Source organism: Crocodylus porosus, unplaced genomic scaffold (genome assembly GCF_001723895.1).
Source record: "Crocodylus porosus isolate Cpor-Errol unplaced genomic scaffold, CroPor_comp1, whole genome shotgun sequence".
Lineage (NCBI taxonomy): Eukaryota > Metazoa > Chordata > Crocodylia > Crocodylidae > Crocodylus > Crocodylus porosus.
Genome location: NW_017728951.1, coordinates 54,921,387 through 54,931,851, shown reverse-complemented (window position 1 = coordinate 54,931,851; position 10,465 = coordinate 54,921,387). Strand labels below are relative to the sequence as shown.

The 10,465-nt window shown below is 45.4% G+C and overlaps 1 protein-coding gene across 1 annotated transcript in view; it reads left to right on the top strand.

Moving 5' to 3' along the window:
* The first annotated feature begins 8,092 nt into the window (after positions 1-8,092).
* The window catches only part of OGDHL (oxoglutarate dehydrogenase-like), a 95,750-nt gene continuing 93,377 nt past the window's right edge, over positions 8,093-10,465 (top strand). The window contains exon 1 of the mRNA XM_019555584.1: positions 8,093-8,184. The gene's annotated coding sequence lies outside the window, so the exon portion shown is untranslated. The remainder of the gene's footprint in view (positions 8,185-10,465) is intronic.

Here is a 10,465-nt window from a genome sequence, read left to right as displayed (position 1 = left end):
GGGCCCCCCTTGGAGTCACCAGGAACAATGGCCACAAGCTGAGGGAGGATAGGTTTAGGTTAGCTATTAGGAAGAACTACTTCACGGTAAGGGTGGCCAGAGCCTGGAATAGGCTTCCCAGAGCGGTGGTGCTCTCACCTTCCCTGGAAATTGTCACAGAGTGGGGCGCAGGGGCGGCCGTGATCACGCTAACGCCCCCTGCCATGTCAACTTAGGTGATCCAACACCCTCTTATCCTCACCCGCCACGTCTTTGATGGTAATTGGTTCAATTAGGGAGGCTGCCTTTATCTCCTAATACACAGCGTCAGTTGATCTACCCCTACTTCGTATGGGGTGCCTCAGTGCACGCCTGCCTTAAGGGCTAATGTGTGCCTCCTACCTCCCCTTCAGCACGCCCCAAGCCTCGCAGCTGTACCGGACATTCTCTTGTCTTATATTCACCCCTCCTGGGCTTCTATTGGCTCTGTCGAGCTCTTATCAATCTAGCCCCTACCTGGACGTTAGCCCCTCTCTGGGCTTATGCCGCGCGCCTGCCCCTCTCCGGGACGTATACCACGCGCCCGCCCTTCTCCGGGGCTTCGTGCTGATTGGGGACTAATTGCTCACTCCGGAGACTCTTGTTCTGATTGGCCCTCTCTGGGGTCTGTGCCACGCTGCTCGCGCTTCCCTCGCCCTCTCTGGGGCCTGTGCTGCGCTGCTCGCGCTACCCTCGCCCTCTCTGGGGCTCCCGCCCTCTCTGGGGCCTATGCTGTGCTTCCTGCGCTTCTCGCCCTTACTCAGGCTTCTCAAAGTTGGGCTCAGGCGGCCCTTTCCCCGCCTGGCCCCAGACCCACCTTCTCGGGCCTAGCTCGTGCACTTCTCGTGCCCGTGGCCCCCCCTCTGGGGCCTATGCCGCGCCTCTCACGCCCATGGCCCCCCCCTGGGGCCTATGCCGCGCCTCGCGTGCCTTGGGGCTCAGGTGGTGCGTAGCCGTGCCTGGCCCCCTGCCCTTCTTTGGGTCATTTGCCCCACTGGGCAAAATACCGCCCTCACGGGCTGGGGTCCAAAACCCCGCACACCGCGCCTCTCCAGCGCTCGCTCACCGTGCCAACTCCGGCACTAACCACTGTGCCCTTACTGGGCACCAGGAACCCCCTGGATTATTGGGGAGCTCCTGTGAGGCCTCCTCACACCCCTACAGCCTCACCCGGTCCTCCGGTGTAACAGTAACCAAACTAAACCATAAGCCTGCCAGCCGTAACATAACAATAAGCCTCCTGGCCTATCTATTCTAGGCCCACCTGGCTCTCTCGCAAGGCCTTCTAATCAGGGTCCTCTCAACCCTCGCCATGGTGCAGCCCCTTGGGTGGTCAGGGTGCACTGCTTGTCTTTGCTCCGCTGGACTCTTCTGCAGAGCTGCCGGACAGGAACTGCTAGCTAGGCTTTGGCCTAACTGTTTATAAAGGTCTGGCCCTGCTCCCTTTTTGGCCATGTGACCTGCCTGGTTGCCCCAGCAAACCACATCTGTGCTGCTTCAGGGAGTATCAGCAGCCCTATTCCTACTGCTAGTAGCAGGCACCCTGGGTGCCCTGCTACACCTCTCCCCCTCCCGGGGTTGAGCCTCCTTAGGAGCGGGGCACGGGAGTGCCCCGTGACAGAAATCTTCAAGAGGAGACTGGATAGGCACCTGGCTGGGGTCTTATGACCCCTGCCACCCCCAGTGCTCCTTCCTGCCCATGGCAGGAGGTCGGACTAGATGATCTGTCTAGGTCCCTTCCGACTCATTGATTCTATGATTCTATGATACTAACCTGATTAATAATATAATAGCAAAACCCAACCACTAAACCCCGAAGAGAAGCATATACCCATTCTGACTGTGAATAAGAATCACCTGCCAATACTGTCAAATGTCTTTCAGCACTGTGGATGCAATGTTCTCAAATGGCCACCATCAAGAAAATAAGAATTGATTTTTACTCCGTAAGTTGCTATAAAAGATCCCAACATCCAGTCAATCTGTTATTTTAATAGATTTGCTACCTAAGCACTGCCAGGCTTTCAAAGTTTCTTGAGACTCTGGATATTTTACATTAACACTTTTGCTAAGGGTTTGCTGGTGGGGAGCCCGAGGAGGGGAGCAAGGTGAATGCAGGAGAAAAGTGTCAAAAAGAAGTTATAAAGTTTCTGCTGTCAAATAGGTTTGAAGAGTGGCTTCAAAGGATTCTATTAAAATAGGTATGGTGCCAGAACAAAAGTAAACCTAAAAGGCTATTTCGTTATTTCAGAATAACCCAGTAGGAGCATTGAATCTGAGAAAACTTTAGCTTTGAGGCACAACATGGTGTTGATTAGTGCAAATAAACCTCTAAGAGAGGTACCTTTCTGCAATTACAATCAGACACTGTCACTGGGGCTTCAAAAGCTTCATTAGCAAAACCCCCTCCTGAAGTGAGCTATGAATCTCAAAAACCAAAGAAGCATTACTGATGGAGAATGGACTTTTTGTGTACGTGATTGTTTTCTTTTAAATTAAAAAAAACACTTAGGAAGATAATTCTCGAGAAGTTTAAAAAAACTCAAAATGGTCCATCCCTAACTTTTGAAGGAAATAAATTAAGGGGGAAATCTTTGGGAATCTGTCATGACGCATTGAAGTTTTACTATCATTTAAAGTAAAGGGGAATATAAGAGAAAAAATCTAAATAAAGAACACTTACATGCTTTTGTTAGGGTCTTCTGAATGTCAACTTTTCTTTTCTGGTTCCCTAAGATACTTAATTATGTGGATAACTTTAATCATGAGTTAACCAATTCTACTGAAGTCAACGGTGATACTAATATTAATGCAATTTAATGTATGACATTTGTGAAAAACATAATTTTTATTACACTGCTTTCACAGACCCCAGTGTAAAAGTGGCATACACTGGTGCACAGTTGCAGTTAGAGCAGTATATCCATGAGACAATATAATAGACCAGTGTGTTCAGGAGGAGTTTCTTCCACCTACATTTCAGCCACCAAATGTATATTCATAAGTATCCCAACCTCTATGACCAGACACAGGACTTCTATATAGCATGGCTCTGCATAGGAAGTACGCTTGGAACAATATAATGTACTTGCAATGGTGATATTTTCAGCTGGAATAATATAATCTAAAAATTGAGAATTGAGAACGATTACAAAGCTTCTTTCTGCTTGGTGGCAGGATAAAGAGACCTTGAACATCTGTGTAAATCTATCTACATGTATTACTCTGATTACTGGTTGAATAATGACTGCTTGCTTAAGAGGCATGGATCTGATACCTCATCATTACTGAATACCACACAGAAAGTAGTAAAGTATCTAGACTTATTTCTGCTGTCCCATTTCCATGTAGGTATATTTCTTTAATTAGCTCAGCTAAGAGAGACAGTTAAAAGAATATTCTGCTTTTGTGTCCTGGCTGGGAGAAACATGATAAATAATAAAACTTAGAAAGCCAAAGCAAACCAAAGAATTTTGGCAAAATTCTTGGTTTACTGAAATCAAAGGGAGTTTTGTGTTGACATGAATGGCATCATGATTTCCTACACTGACATTACTGCGGTGAGAAATGCTTGCTGAACTCGACCGTGTATTTCAAATGATTGGCTCTTAAAAATGACTTCACTTTTACTGTAGTTTAGAAGAGGATATGTTGCCTATACACTGGAAACACAGTAGGGGCATACTACTTAAAGCATCCATTTGAAAGAGTAGATTCTGTTAATTAAAACATAGGTTGTTCTGATAGTTGGTACACATAATTTTACAGACTATAGTAAGATGAATAAGAAACAGAACGTTGCTAGCCTGGTCCCATACAAATTGGATATAGAACTACTTCAGCCCTATCAGGAAACAAATTATTACTTAAATATAGGTATATCTATTAAAATAAAAACAGCAAAACCAGAAAAGTTATGAATGAGAATAGTTTGAAATTGCCTGGTCTCAAAAAGTACCTGCTGGTTACTGCCAAATGTAATTTGGTTCCTTCTAAAAGAATGGTGTGAACTCCAGAGTGACAAATATATATTCAATTACGTTCCTATCCTAATGGACATAAACCTGATTCTAACAATCCAGGACTTTTCCCTTTGAATAGTGTTGGATGTTGCAGCAACAGACTGTGATGGTTTCTCTGATATAAGAGAAATCTCAACTTTTACAGTTTAGGATTTGCTTGGGCTTAGATGAGAGTTGGCAGTTAGCATCCTTATGGCTGAGGAATGTGGGACTGCATGAGGATTTGAGGCACCTATGTGGGTGAATGTCCAGACTTCTATGTTTGTTAAGGTCTATGTGGCAAGAAACAATAGCAAGCATGGGCTCTCTCTTTCAGTTTTCCCAGACAACTTGAACTTCCAACTGCAAGTTGTCTGGGTAGGTGGCAGACAAGGAGGAGAAAAGTTGGGCCTAGGGAACTGATACAACTTCCAGTTCATAGGAGGGGAGTGCCTTAGGATCTTTAATATCTGACCAAAAAGGTCTTTGGTTCTTATTTTAAATATCCATCCAGTGTAGATGTTCTGAAATTCAAATAAACTACCTGCGAATAATCAAGATTTGAATCAGTTTCACTAGCACTGGAACCTGACTTTTTCTAGAGGGTTCAGATAATTTAGACAAAGTGTACATATCTGAGCCAGCTTACTTTGTATGGCTATTTGAGGAATTTACACATTTTCTCTTATTACTGCTGTAACATACTTTGAAATTTTGATCAGAAAATGTGTCTTACTTTACATGTGAACAATGACTCTACTTTCTACATTCAAGTTTAGGTTATATTGATACAATGACATTCAGTAAACAAATTGGGAGAAAAAAGAATTAAAATGGAGTTTCTATGCTGGACTCTAGGAAATCCCTATTAAATTATTCGTACTAGAATTAAGAATATGAATGCAATGAAATGTCTCAAAAATGTATCCATTTTAAGGGAGGAAGTTATTAATGAGCTTGTCCTTCCACAAAGAATCTGTACCCAGGCCACCCCCAAAGAGACTACTCTTTGAAGACTCAAACATACTGAGAAATCATGCTGTGTTAAACAGAGACTTGTGTGAGGCAATTAACTATTGGAAAAGCAACAGTAAGGCAAATAGTTGGAGATCTGGCAAGCAGAACTGATGTATAAGAGTGCAAATAAGGATAGTCATGAGGAATTATAGTAACTTGTTTCCTATGAAGGATGCTTAGAAGAACTGTGCGCCATACATTTTGAGTCTGTTATCAAAAAAACACTTAATTGCTGTGATTTGTTGCAAAAATTCCAGCTATCAAGAATTTAGGGCTAATTTGGTTCAAACATAGGACTGAACTGGATCATAAGAAGAAAAGAAAGGGATACGTATTCCTTAGGAAACATGTCAAGTTAAAACTAGAATATGTATATGCCTTTGTCTTAAAATCAATTATTCCCTGTTTATACAAACACACGCACACATATATGTATTTATATATTCATTCATTATATATTTTAACACATATATTTCTGTTGTTATATACTGTATGTGCTATACAGATATATATATATATGCGCTATATAGCTATAGATCTACATCTAGATATCTCAATTATATATGCAGTACTATTATATATATACACACACAGAGGACTTATAGGACTTAAGACAAATAAAACACTTGGGGTAAAAATATTCCTCTTCTATCCTACCCATCAGGTCATTTACATTACTTGCTAAAAATGACTGTTAGCTGTAATATGCTGCTGATTTTCTTTAATGTTACTGGGCAAAAATAATTTAGGCTGTAACATCATTTACCTCTGTATGGGGTTGAAACTGTGGGTGAGTGCTTAAAATTAGACCATTTTTGAATATGGCTACCTAGCTTTTGACACCTGGAATTTGGTGTGGTTTCATTGTGCACCTGGTGCCTTCATTTAAGCTACTGGAAGTTTTATGTAGACTATTTTATCTCCCAGAAACCAAAGGGAGATAGATAAGTGAATGAATAAGGCTGTAAGGAGAAGAACAGATTTTGAGAGTCAAAATAGTTTATAGGAGTTCTCAGAGAACCAGGGGTCAGTATTAACACACACAACCAGAGGACCAGTTTGGTGGACTCATGAAACAAGATAAAAAGATAAAGGAAAAGAAGTGACAGCAAGGAAACCTTCAAGAGGGAATAGGGGTAGGCAATGGAAGACATTAATGCCTACAAGGAGAGGTATGTAAAAGTGACAGGGAAGCCAGTAATTACACCTTGTACCTAAAGACTGTGGGAAACTTAAGCAAAGTGAAACAATGACATGTGAAGGCCTGCTTCTGGATCACTCATCTGGTGCTTAATTGCTTTTGTGGCTCTGTCCCTTAAATATATTCATCCTCTTAGTATCTATCCGTGCCTACGTAATAGATTCACCACCATGGAATCCAAGCACCTATTATGCATATGTTTCTTTCTGAAGTAACTGAGAGTTCTGCAAGATCGCTACAATTTCTAACTGAGTTTATAATCAGTTAGTTTGACATGATTGGCTCTGAAGATGGTTTGTGTCTCCTTGCAATAAGATTAAACCTTAGTAACTATGGCACCAAAAATGTTTCTCTGTTGGCCAGTAGGTTAGATTAGCACACAACTGTCTTCAGCTGAATCTTTGTTTTGCAATATTTCCTATCCCATTTACAGGGTTCTCCTCCTTCCTGGCTGTGAGACAGAACATCCTAGAGTACAATTCTTCATGTGCTGCTCTGAGTACACTTCATCTGGGCAATATCCCCAAATGTAAAGATCGTTTTATAACAGCAAGTTAGGCAATATCAACCAAGTAAAATTTGACAGTTGTTGGAAGGCTACTCAGATTCTTGGTAGAAGAACAGGTAAGATGATAATGATAATTTTTTCTTAGAAAAAATATGAGCCTTATAACAACATATTCTTATAATAAAATATAATAAAACACTTAGCTAAATTAGAGTGACTATCAATCAGTAAGATAACCATGGGTTATCATAGATTCAAACCTTAGATTTAAATCTAAGGTGCATTATTATACAAACACTTGAGACCTGCCAGTGTTCCTTCCCATATAAGATTTTGCTTAGTCCTGTAGCCAAGTTAATTCTGATTTAGGTCATTTTTGTTACTTACTCTTTGCCTGTAATAAACTATGGCTCCCTCACTCTCCTCCTCCCTTTCTAGTTCAAGTACAATTTTTCCATTATTCCTTTCTTCTTCTGTTCCTAGAAAATTATGAAACATATTGACATTTTATGCCGTGGTGGCACTCATTAACTGAAGTAGCAATTTTGGTAAACTGTGTAGATGACTGATCTTGGTTGTATGTTATGCTGTAGTTTGATTTAGGACAACAGAAATAATGCTTAATTTTATACATAATCAAGGCAAGTACCTAAAGCTTAAAGAAACTGAAGGCAGAAGGCTGTGCTCACCAGAAAATGAAGACTGCCAAAGGAAAATTAAACTCCTGATGCCATGCTAGCTTATACACATAGCATGAGGATAATGAGTACCTGTTTATATTAATTTCTTAAAATGGATCTTGTAATTTGGTCACGGTCTAGGAGGGTTTCCTCTCTCTTTCCTTTCTTTGTTGTACTGTGTTGGGCTGCTTGGGGCTGCCAGCGGCGGGGCAGGCGCAGAGCATGCAGGGTCGGGCGCTGCGGGACGAGGTCTGGGGGTGCCCCAAGATAGTTCTTGAGGAATGGCTGCTTGGGGGTCTCTCGCCTGGGCCTGCCGATGCCACCAACCTAGGGGCAGGGGAGGGCTAGAAAACGGACAAGTTTTCAGGCTGTCTTTGTGGCGGGGGCTTGTCGGGCTCCTGAACTATGGCTCGGGCACAGGGAGCTGGGCCAGTCCAGACTAGCAGGCTGAACCATGGCGCCCCCGCAGCTGGGCTTGGCAGCGCTGCACAGGTGCCTGCCTGGCCTCCGGGAAGGGCCTTGGGCTGCTGGGGCCGGCAGTGGGACCGCCCCTGGTAGCACGGGCAGGGAAGGGGGGCGGTCCTCGGGGTTGGGGGCGCAGGGAGCCCGCGGGACCCGGCGCATGCGTGCGGGGGCCCGCGGGGAGGAGCCTGGTTCCGGCCCCGCTCCAGCACCGCGGCGCGGACAGCGCCCGCCGCCCGCCACAGCGTCCCGCCCTGGCCCCGGTCCCGCGCGAGGCTGCTGCGCCACGTGACCGAGGTACCCAGGCCCGGCCCCTTTCTCGCACTCCGCTCCGCCTGCCGTGACCGCGGGGCTCGGTGCAGGGTGAGGCGGGGCGGCCGTTGGCGGCGCGTCAGGGCGGGCCGGGGCCTGGCGTGGAGGCGAGCGCTGATGCTGCTTAGGAGCTGCCGCCCTCACGGTGGGGGGCGGGGGGCTGTCTTTAGCCAGGCGCGGGGGAGCCGCGAGGGCCGGGCCGGGCCAGCTCGGCTTGTGTCGGTCCTGCTTCGCGGTCGCCGAGCGCGGCCAGTCGTGCGCCGCCCCAGGGTGCCAGCGGCCCGCCCCCGCCCGTACACTCCGGTGGCAGCAGGTGCTCCTGGGCTGGAGCGGGGCCCGCAGCACCTGAGGGAGTCGCTTGACTTAATGGCTCCGGCTTTTCACCGCGGAGGCATTAACCGGCCTGTCCCTCTTCTCATGCTCGATTAATCAAGCGGCCTTTCCCAGGGAGGTCTCCCAGCTGCCACCTGCCCCGGTCCAGCCCCGGGGAAGCAGCTGAAGACGCCGGGGAAGCAGCTGAAGACGAGGCTCAGTCTATGTGGGGCAGCCCCGAGCTTGGGAAATTTTCTTTCCTCCTTTCCTTCCTTCCTTCCTTCTTTCTAAAAACAAGTGTGGCATCTGGATGGAAAACCAGGACTTCTAGAAGAAAAACTGAATATGGGGTTGTGGTAGCTCACAACCTTAAAGCCTTCCCACAGGCATTGGGTGTTGGCTACATCCAGCGCAGGCAAGTGCCAGCCCTTGTACTGATGCCAAAGCCAGGGTTTCCTGCCTAGAGGGTCTTTCCCCTTCACTCAGAGCCAGACCAACACCATGTATGGGGTCAGGAAGGAATTTTACCCCATGGTCATATTAGTATGAGCTGCAGGGTTTTTGCCTTGCTCTGTAGTGGGGGGCATGGCCCTCTTTCTACGATCGCCTGACCATATATTGACAGCATTTTATAGAAGTAGTACATTGGCTGCTGTGGTTCCCCTGCGTTACCGGTGGCAGGTTAGGGTGTTAGGTCTGTGTTGTGCTGGAGTTGAGGGTAGTTTTATGTAGCGTTTAGATCATGGATTGTGTGGGGTGGTTTGGATAGGGATCATCCGGCCTCAGACAGGGGGTTGGACTAGGTAGCCTCTGGACAAGTGACCTTCCAGCCTCAATGACTCTGACTGTGACAAGATGGTCAGTTCACCATGATGCTTTCTTAGACATGGGTTGAAAATCTGCTCATTTGCTTGTTGAGTGCCTCAGGCTGTGCTGTGGTTGAGGCCTGTGCAGTATGGCAGTGGTTCTGAACCATTTTAGATTCAAGGCACCCATCCAAAACTGTTCAGAATTTAGTATGGCCACTTAAAGAACTAACTTTAAATATATCTTGCACATTATAATATAAATGTTGTAATTGATATTAATTAGTATGTTAGTAATTGATTAGGTTGGTGATTCTCAACCCGGGTGCCTGGAGATCCTTTCAAGAGTTCCACAGGGTGCCACACAATGTTAGCACTGTTCGGTTTACAAGTATGATTCACACAATAAACCCAGGAATTTTGTATAGAAAATGCCAGCTTAGTTTTTTCACTCTTTTCGACTACAGAAAAATAGAGCAGTTTTTTAGTTGCAAAGAACTCGAGAACACCACAACTATGGATTTTTGAGGGGTGTTTTGAGTCTGTCCACAGGTGCCTTGGGTCTAAAATGGTTGAGAACCACTGGATTAGATTATATAATTAATATTATATTCAACCCACCGCAATATGGTGTACCTCCTGCAGAGCCAGCGTGGAAAGAAACTGTAGCAGGGGCATGTGCTCCTGCTGCAGCCTTTCCAGTTCCTACCCAGCACGGTGTCTTGTGGAAATGAAAACATGTGGCCCATACACCTACACATCTCTTGTTTTCAGGAGGCGTTGTAACCAAACTTGAGAAGTGGCTGCTGGAGAAAGCTGCACTTGCTTGCATTATGCCATGCCTGCAAATGTGCCATTTTTGCTGCAGCTCTTCCCAGTTTGGTTCTGATATGCCTCCCGAAAATGGATAAGGGTGACTGTGCCTGAAAGCTTGCCAAGAACTTTTTTCCAACTGCTTACTTAGTCTAATAAAACATAGGACATCTACTCAAAGAACCTTGCCTTCTGAATGTTGCAGAAAATTGCAGTCCATTTCTTGGAGGCCACTAAAATCACAGACACACATACATTTAGCAGCACAAAAGGTGTATTTGCAAATAGGGTCAGAGCAGAGTCAAAAACTCAGATTACTCTGAATCCACCAAGGA